This window comes from Xenopus laevis, chromosome 2L (genome assembly GCF_017654675.1).
Source record: "Xenopus laevis strain J_2021 chromosome 2L, Xenopus_laevis_v10.1, whole genome shotgun sequence".
In the NCBI taxonomy this organism is placed as follows: Eukaryota; Metazoa; Chordata; class Amphibia; order Anura; family Pipidae; genus Xenopus; species Xenopus laevis.
This window is the reverse complement of record NC_054373.1, coordinates 84,044,502-84,053,742: the sequence shown is the minus strand read 5'-3', so window position 1 is coordinate 84,053,742 and position 9,241 is coordinate 84,044,502. Positions and strand designations below refer to the sequence as shown.

Below are 9,241 nucleotides of genomic sequence, written 5' to 3'. Positions count from 1 at the left end.
ATATCCAAGCTAGATGCACAGCAGCCCTATAAGAGTTAACTACCTTTCCTCTTATTGGCCTACTATAAAATCAAAACTTTGTATCTGCAGACTTAGATCTCAGTCTCTGTCAGCAACCTATTACAAGCTTAAGGCAGTCATGAATTGGTCTATCATGTAAGCCCTCAAAGTGATCAGCTTGCGGGCTTCCTTTCTTCCTTTCTATTGTTATGATCGAAAATGAGCAGAATGGCAGGAAGTAAAGTGGAACTGCGCTGGACAACATGGGGCATCTCTAGATGAAGGGTAATTGACAGTAAATAGATAAATTACCCAAACTCTCTGTAGCCTTTTCGTGATGGCCTTTCTGACCCGATTTCGAAGGGTCAGCCTTTCCCCCACCGGAGGATGAGCAGCTTCCTGCAGTTTCTTCTCCTTCTCCCAGAATGTCATGCCAAGCTGGAGAAGGTGAGATTGGATAGTCTGCGAGTGAAGGGGAAACACAAGGATAGGAAAGAAAGGAGACAGTTATGATTATGCCCAGGGCCGCCATTAGAAATCATGGGGCCTGTTCAACAACATTTTTGGGGGCCCTGGCACCCAAGCCCCACTCCTGATCCCACCCACTCCACGTCACAGTTAAAATACCACACAGACATCATCGCTAAAAAAGTAACCTCCCACACACACAAGTTATAAAACACTATTTTTTTTTTAAAAAAAAAAACAAACCGTTGGCGTCAGGGCTCACCATAAAAGTTTTTTTTTATTTAAAAAAAAAAACTGGCACCAGGGCCCCCCTTACAAGTTAAAAAAAATTTGGGGTCCCAAAAAATATTTTTTTTAAAAAAAACATTGGTAGCAGGGGCCTTTAGAATATCAAAATAATACATTGGTGGCCATGGGATTAACAAAAAATAACACAAATTGGTGTTCAGTAGAATTGAACTCATGGCTTCAGAAATTCAACTTTGCCTCCTTTTGGTGACTTTGGGTCTTTTCGCCACTTCAGGACTTCAATTTTGGCTGTTTTCGTGACTCAGAGTCTTTTTGCCAATTCGGGGCTTTGGCTATTTTTGAGTTCAGCTGTTTTCGTGGCTTCGGGACGTCGACTTTTCAGCACTTCCGCATTTCGGCTGTTCGGGACTTTTGCAAATGGCCGCACGGCTTCGGCGCTGTCAAGGGGGGCCCGGCTCTTTCTAAAGTGTAGCACTGCTGGGCCCCCCTTCAGGCCCAGGGCACTTGTTCCCCCAGTCCCCCCCCCTGATGGCGGCCCTGATTATGCCTGCATATGTGGTGCTAATGGTAATTTATACGCTGAGGCAGTGATGGTGTTGGATTCCCTGCCGGGTGATGTTGTGGTATTGTATTTATGACCATTAGTATGCTTTTTCTCATCATAGGGAGAAAAAGACCAATCATAGTTAATTATCTAGTGGTTGAATAGCCAAGAAAAGCATCAGAGACAGTAATCGGAGAACTTACATTCTGCAGCCGCAGATACTCCAGATGCTGCCTCCATATTTGCTGCTCTGTTGGTGTCTCCTGTGGAAGAAGAGAGTCAATGTTAAGCACTGCTTTGCACCAATGCTATTATTGTGCCCATGTGGCCCCTTGAAACAAAACTCTATGCAGTGTCTGTGCAGAATGACATTTTTGTTGCTGGTGAAGATGACACTTAGGTGGGTGACTTTAGATGTCCCCCAGGGGAGCAGGACATACAACGAATAATAATGTTCCTAATTATTATAGAGACCCACCGTGAACAATTATCTCTTATAATAATAATAGCGACACTTACAGGAGACAGCGACACATCAATGCAGAGGGTGGCATGCTCCCTCTTGAGCACTTCCTGTAACATAAAGAAATTAACAGTGAGACAAGAGCTGGCTAATTAATAACATTTATTCCATATTTATCTAAATGTCTATTCTGCATTACTTACCAGATAGTAGGTCATTATCCAGTAATGGATAATGTTCCCATTGATCGTGCTCTGGTCCAAAAAGTAGAGCAGTATAAATTGATCTCTGAAAAAGAGAAATCCCAGTGTTAATAAAACATTGCTATTTTCCACCCTAATTTCCCTTGCACTTACCCCTGGTGCAATAGCAAATTATTCCCAACATGTAATAAGACCATTTTTGTTATACTTACAAGATGACGTTGCTCCCATATTGGACCCGGTAGTGATGTTCTGCAGGGAAAAACACATTTCCATTAAACACTGAGCTAAAGGGGGAAAGGAATTCTCATACAATAAAACTAACGCTGCAACCTCAGCAACTGATAAATAATATAGGATTTTACCGTAATAAGAGGCGAGGGCCTCAAAATCTGTATCCTCCACCCTGAAATCCTCCAGGACGGAGTACAGTGACTGTAAATGAAAGAGAAGGGCATTAGGGACACTCACAGTCAGTCTGGCTTTGAGGATATTAGAGACAGAAAAGGGTTTCTATGGTACATACATTTTTTTCTGAAAAAGGAAATAAACGTAGTAATTCGATTCCCTCAATATCGGCTCCCACTAGGGATGTAGCGAACGGCGGAAAAAATGTTCGCGAACATATTCGCGAACTTGCGACAAAACATGCGAATAGTTCGCGAACGTCGCGAACCCCATAGACTTCAATGGGAAGGCAAATTTTAAAAGCTAGAAAAGACATTTCTGGCCAGAAAAATGATTTTAAAGTTGTTTAAAGGGTGCAACGACCTGGACAGTGGCATGCCAGAGGGGGATCAAGGGCAAAAATGTATCTGAAAAATCCATTGTTGACACAGCGCTGCGTTTTGTGCTGTAAAGGGCAGAAATCACACTACGTCACTCAGGTGATGTTTCTGGACACGGAATGTGAAAAAGCTCACACAGCTAGGTGGCACTTGGTTAAAGACTGGGCAAACAATGCCTGCAAGGGCAACGTATACACTACAGCAGTGGATACGGAATATATTATTGCTGCTTGGAAAACGTCACTCAGGTGGTGTTTCTGGAGACGGTATTATTATTGATATTTAGACAGAATGTGAACAAGCTCACACAGCTAGGTGGCACTTGGTTAAAGACTGGGCAAACAATGCCTGCAAGGGCAACGTATACACTACAGCAGTGGATACGGAATATATTATTGCTGCTTGGAAAACGTCACTCGGGTGGTGTTTCTGGAGACGGTATTATTATTGATATTTAGACAGAATGTGAAAAAGATCACACAGCTAGGTGGCAGTTGTTTGAAGAACAGATGCAGATGAGAGATCAGCAGCAGGACAGCTGCCCACTGCAGCTACATACAGAGCACTGCAGTAGAAGGTAGATTACTAGCCAGCAAAGCTACCTAACCTAAAATGTCCCTCAAATCCCTGCAGAGTTCTGTCCCTACAATACAGAGCAGTATCAAGTAGATTACTAGCCAGCAAAGTTACTATCAACTGTCCCTCAAATCACTAACAGCTCTCTCCCCTACACTAGCTCTTCCAAGCACACACAGGCAGAATGAAAAAACGCTGCAGGGCTTCAGTTTATATATGGAAGGGGAGTGATCCAGGGGGTGTGGGGGTGGTCCAGGAGGGAGAGCTTCCTGATTGGCTGCCATGTATCTGCTGGTCTGGGGTGAGAGGGCAAAAATAAGCGCCAGCTAAGGCGAACCCAAATTGGCGAACGTCGCGCGACGTTCGCGAACATTCGCCGAACGCGAATAGTCGATGTTCGCGCGAATTAGTTCGCGAGCGAACAGTCCGCGACATCCCTAGCTCCCACCTATGTACAAAAGGAAGCAGTGCAGACAGACCACTGCTTAAGGGTTACGGCACACGGGCAGATTCAGGGAGATTTAGTAGCGGTGCCTCGGTTTCCGAAGTCGCCCGAAGTTTCCTCGTGAGGCAGCTTCGGGCAACTTTGGAAAACGAAGCGACGTGAGTGCCATGCTGCAGGCGTTTTTTCATTTTAGCAGGCAGAAGGCAGAGGAAAGCAGTTCGGGGAGATTAGTCGCCCCAAAGAAGAGGCGATTAGTTGTCAGGCGACTAAATCTCCCCGAATCTGCCTGTGTGCCCCAACCCTAAGGAGAGGTTATATAAAAGAGTGATAGGGAAACAAAAGTTCAGATGAGAGAGTATATTTTGTGACTGAGGCATTACCAGGAGTGATGGAATTCTCTCTGTCTCGTTCATCTTCAAAGCCTAAAGATACAAATGGACATAGTCAGACAAAATGAAGTCACAGTTAAAGAGGCTGTTCACCTTTTATACAATTTTTGTAGAGAGTGATATTCTGAGATTATTTGCAATGGGTTTTCAATTTTTCTTATTTGTGGTTTTTGTTATTTAGCTTTTTCTTCAGCAGCTCTACAGTTTTGCAATTGCAGTAATATAGTTGCTAGGGTCCAAATTACCCCAGCAACCATGAACTGATTTGACAAATAGTAGCAATAACAATAATTGTGTAGCCTTACAAAGCATTTGTAGTGACCCCCATTTGAAAGCTGGAATAATCAGAAGGGAAATAATTCAAAATATTAAAAATAAACAATGAAGACCAATTGAAAAGTTGCTTAGCCCACTTTAAGGATAAACTCAATTTGATAATGGTTAACCAGTATACTTATAGATAAAAATGAGAAATATAAGGAAATATGGTAACTGTGGTATCGATATTCATTACCAACTACAAAAATCCCTATGATCTTTTTGTAATCACTATATGATAGCAATATATGTCGGTGTTCATTATGTTACACTTTATAATTTCTCAGATGTGGAATAATTAATATTTACAGTTGTATTTCAGGTAATTCCTTCAACTGTAAGCCCATAGAAGTATCTTCTATTATGATACTTAAGGGACTACTTGTTTTTTCTTAAAATGTTAAAACTCAATAAAAACTATTGAAAAGAAAAGTTGCTTAGAATTTGCCATACTATAACATAATAAAAGTTAACTGAAAGGTGAACCACTCATTTATTTCCTTATCTATATTATCCCATTTGTATGAAAGATTGTTCCATTAATGCTGCTGATGGCAATAGATTGGCTTCTTAGAAATACCATATACAGTAAACATATGGGCTGATATAGACAACGCCACGTAGGAATCAAACAAGAGAATTTAGGGCAGACTTGCTGAAGAAGAATTCATGAACTGAATCAATTGTTATTTGCAAGATTACCTGTTAAAGGAGCTTTTCAGATAATTCTAGGGGCCGGCTCAAGGCCGGGGTACCCCAAGGGGGTCTCCCTAAGGAAACCCTGGCTATCTCTTACACTTGTTCAGACGAGATGGATTTATCTGAACAATGGAGAAGCCAAAAAAAATAAACCCAGATGTTAAAAGGCAGGTGTAGCACCAAGTCGCAGTCCAAAAAGGCAGGAAAAGCACTGTAGCAATCTGTATAGAAAGAGAATAAAAAGGCAAGTTAATGAATTTAGCACTTAATATTTCCTATATAATACAGAGGCAGGCAGAGATCTATGTTACCCTAAACTTGAGCTTTGCATCACTTCCAGAAGGTAATGGGCCTCAGTTTATAGAATTGAGCATTGGTGCAGTTGGAATGAGCACACAGTACATTGGTGCCATTCACTCCATGTTTTTTGACTAAGGCCCAGTTATGCCCCATGGGTGACTTGGCTAGAGAAGTGCAGAATTCATAGAAACCTCAAAGCAAATACTTCTGATTGATCTACAGAAAGTGACTGGTTTGGTTGATAAGGGGAATGACACACATGGCAGTAAATGATGCTTGTTGTCCCCATGGAAAGACTCATTGATCTGTTAGATCTCCAACTACTTCATACACTATTCATAGCAGGAATGCACCCAATTCTCCATTTCAACTGAACTTATTAACTCTGCAACACATGATTAATATCTACTTGCTAGGCTTCATGGCATTAGCAACCAGATAGTAAATATTGCCGTATTTACTAACATAGGTGACTAAATGTAAAAGAGCACTTGCCAATAGCAACAGATCAGCGATTCGCTTTTATTCATCACCACAATTTTGGAACCACTGATTTAAATGTACCCCTTCCAATAGTCAGGAGGAGGCCTCTGTCCATAGTAAGTAAAAATAACAGTTGGAAACCGTTGGAGGCAGGAGAGATTTTGAGTGGTCACCATGAATTACTGCCCAGGCGCAGATTTGCACAGAGTTGAGAATCCCCCCCCCTTTTCCAGGGGGGGTAAACCATCAGTTAATAGTGCTCAAAGGGCAGCTCTGCTATAGGGCTGTATTACTGGGTAACTGTAGGCAATAAAACATTGTGACATACCATGTACCCTGTTGCCCCCTCATTTTGGCATTTGAAGGGAAAGAACATGCATGAGATTTACAAATAAATGTTATTCTTTTAAAAGGAAAAAGAATTGAGAATGATTAAATTCAGTTTTATAAGGTACATAAGAGCAGGGCAGATACCCTGGGTCAGAGGAGCAAAACTCTAAGAAACCTGTCGGTACTGGCAGGAAAAATTAAGTATGTTATGGTGAGGTGCAGGGGTCCCAAAATGCTTCCTTTTTATGGGGCACTAGTGGAAAATAAGAGTAGATGTGCTGGCAGCCTGCATAACATCCAAATCCTGGGTCTGTGTTACCCAACCAGCACTAGATTTGCAGCTCCAAAAGCCCATTTTAGGGGAAAAATCTCCAAATTCACTAAAATCAGCAACACCCGCTAGTCTGGGGGGGGCATCACCCAACTTTCCCCTCTCTTTTTTGCACTAAAATAAGGGTTATGTGCTAAAAAATCTCTCGGAGGGAATATACATTTATCACAGTGCCAACCAACGGACAAAACCAAACAGTCCAATCCGTTGGGTACAGTAACCTCTCTTACAGTATATGGGATCCTGCTATTTGTCCCCCCATTCATTTGCCTGGATTAGTGAGAGAAGCAACACCTGCTAGTCTGGGGAGGTATCACTCAACTATTTCCCCTTTTTTTTCCACTAATATAAGGGTTATTTGGCAAAGAATCCGTGTTAACCAACGGACAAAACCAACTGTCAAAATCAATAGGTATGCTCACCTCTCTTAGATGGGATCCTGCTATTTGTCCCCTACTCATTTGCTATCATCCCCCCCCCCCAACTGTCCCAATGGCACGTGCCTCTGCTGCCAACTGTTGCTGTTGATACTGGGAACAAAAAGTAAGTACCTTATGGTTGGTAGCAGGGGTCCCCAAATGCTACCTATAGTAGAATGTATTCAATATTTGCTGGCAGCCCTGCATAACTACCAAATCCTGGGTTTGTATCTCCCAAGCAGTGCTAAGATTAAGGCATCTCCAAAGCCAATTTTAGGTTAAAAATCTCCAGATTCACTAAAATCAGTGAGAAAAGCAACACCCGCTAGTCTGGGGGGGGCATCACCCAACTTTCCCCTTTTTTTTTTTTTTTTTTTTGCACTAAAATAAGGGTTATTTGCCAAAAAATCTCTCAAAGGGAATATACATTTATCACAGTGCCAACCAACGGACAAAACCAACCGTCAAATCCCTAGGGGCACAGTAACCTCTCTTACAGTGTATGGGATCCTGCTATTTGTCCCCCCAATCATTTGCTACGACCCCTTAACTGTCCCCATGGCACGTGCCTCTGCTGCCCTCCCCTAGTTCCACACATTGATAAAGGGAGCATGTATTTAGCTACAATGTTGGTAGATAAGAGCAGGGCAAATGCCGAGGGGCAAAACTCTAAGGAGCCTGTTAATACTGGGAACAAAATGAAGCACCTCATGGTGTAGTACAGGGGTCCCCAAATTCAACCCAACAGTACAAAATGTGTATATTAGCTGGCAGCCCTGCATAACATCCAAATCTTGGTCTGTATCTCCCAAGCAGCGCTAAGATTAAAGGCATCTCCAAAGCCAATTTTAGGGGAAAAATCTCCAGATTCGCCAAAATCAGTGAGAAAAGCAACACCCGCTAGTCTGGGGGGCATCACCCAATTTCCCTCTTCTTTTTGCTCTAAAATAAGGGTTATTTGGCCAAAAATCTCTCAGAGGGAAGTTTTACTTACCTCTCACCACAATGCCAACCAACGGACTGAACCAACTGTCGCATCCCCAGGTAGGAAGTCACCTCTGTTTCCTGCTCTTAAAGGGGAAGTGTCCCCTGTTATTGCGTGAGGTTTATATTTTGCCTTAGATGTGCAGTACATACACAGCTTATTATGTACACAGAGCATTGCTTTGTATGTGTGGCCTATTGAGTCAGTGCAGTTACTGTGCTGCCATATCTGTTGGATCATTCATTCATCAGCCATGGTTTCCAATCAGTGCTGCTGCTGTTGCTAAGTCTGGTGGAACCGGGGGGGTCCTTTGCTTGTAGGGGTTCCCTTCCTTAGCCTGAATAGTGGGGGTATAGATGGGGTTATACTCTGACCAAACAATAGAAAGGGCTTTGTCCTTAGTTGGGGAATATACAGGGTATGTTTGGGGGGGGGGCATATTCTTCTAGTAAGGGACAGATGCGTGGGGCTGCAGCACAAATCATTCATTACTCTGGCAGTGACCAGGCCATTGCATCTTGGGAAACAGGAAGTGATGCTGCATTTAGACTGTCAGTAACACAATATGACACAGGGTTGGCTACTAATTTAAAGCTCAGGCAAGGTTTTAAAGTCCAAACTAGCCAAGGTACGGATTTGGGTTACTTTTTTGCAGCTTTTGGTGGGTTTGTGCCATATTTTTCTTTTTTAAAAAGATATGACCAATGTTGGGTTCATATATTCTCGGCTCCTCTTCCCATAGGATTCTCGATTGGGATTTAGGATTCTGGCCCACAATGAGTAGCCCCTCTTGGATTTCAATAAATACTTACTCGATTAAGCCTGGCCCCCAAGTTGCCCTGGGGCCTGATTTGAACCAATCAGATTCCACTCCGGTTATTAACCAGACGGCTTTATTTGAGTTATACATTAATACACAATATAACAATACAGATTAAATAATCACTTATGTTACAATTTAAGCACTTCTTCCTATGGTCCCATGGTATCCAGTCATCCATCCTTGTTTTAGTATAATTGTGCCCATCTGTCCATCTAACATCAGCACAATAGCCAAATAAGGAGCATCTGCTGTATCAGCACAGTGTCCAGAATGGGATCTGCGCTGTGGGGATGTTTCTGAGACTATATGTAATGTTCTTAGCCTTGCACTAGGGAATACTTGTGACATGAGGCAACCAATGTATTCTTTATATTCCTTTTATCCCCCTGCCCTTGATTCATGATTACTGATGACAGTGGCTTAACTAG

General features: G+C 42.5%; 1 long non-coding RNA gene across 1 annotated transcript; it reads right to left on the bottom strand.

Moving 5' to 3' along the window:
- Positions 1–2,139: 2,139 nt before the first annotated feature.
- LOC121399653 lies at positions 2,140–4,248 on the bottom strand. Its single transcript, XR_005965239.1, has 3 exons — positions 4,117–4,248; positions 2,293–2,362; positions 2,140–2,179 (listed from the first exon to the last, which is right to left on the bottom strand). It is a non-coding gene; the product is annotated as an uncharacterized LOC121399653 (long non-coding RNA).
- Positions 4,249–9,241: the final 4,993 nt, after the last annotated feature.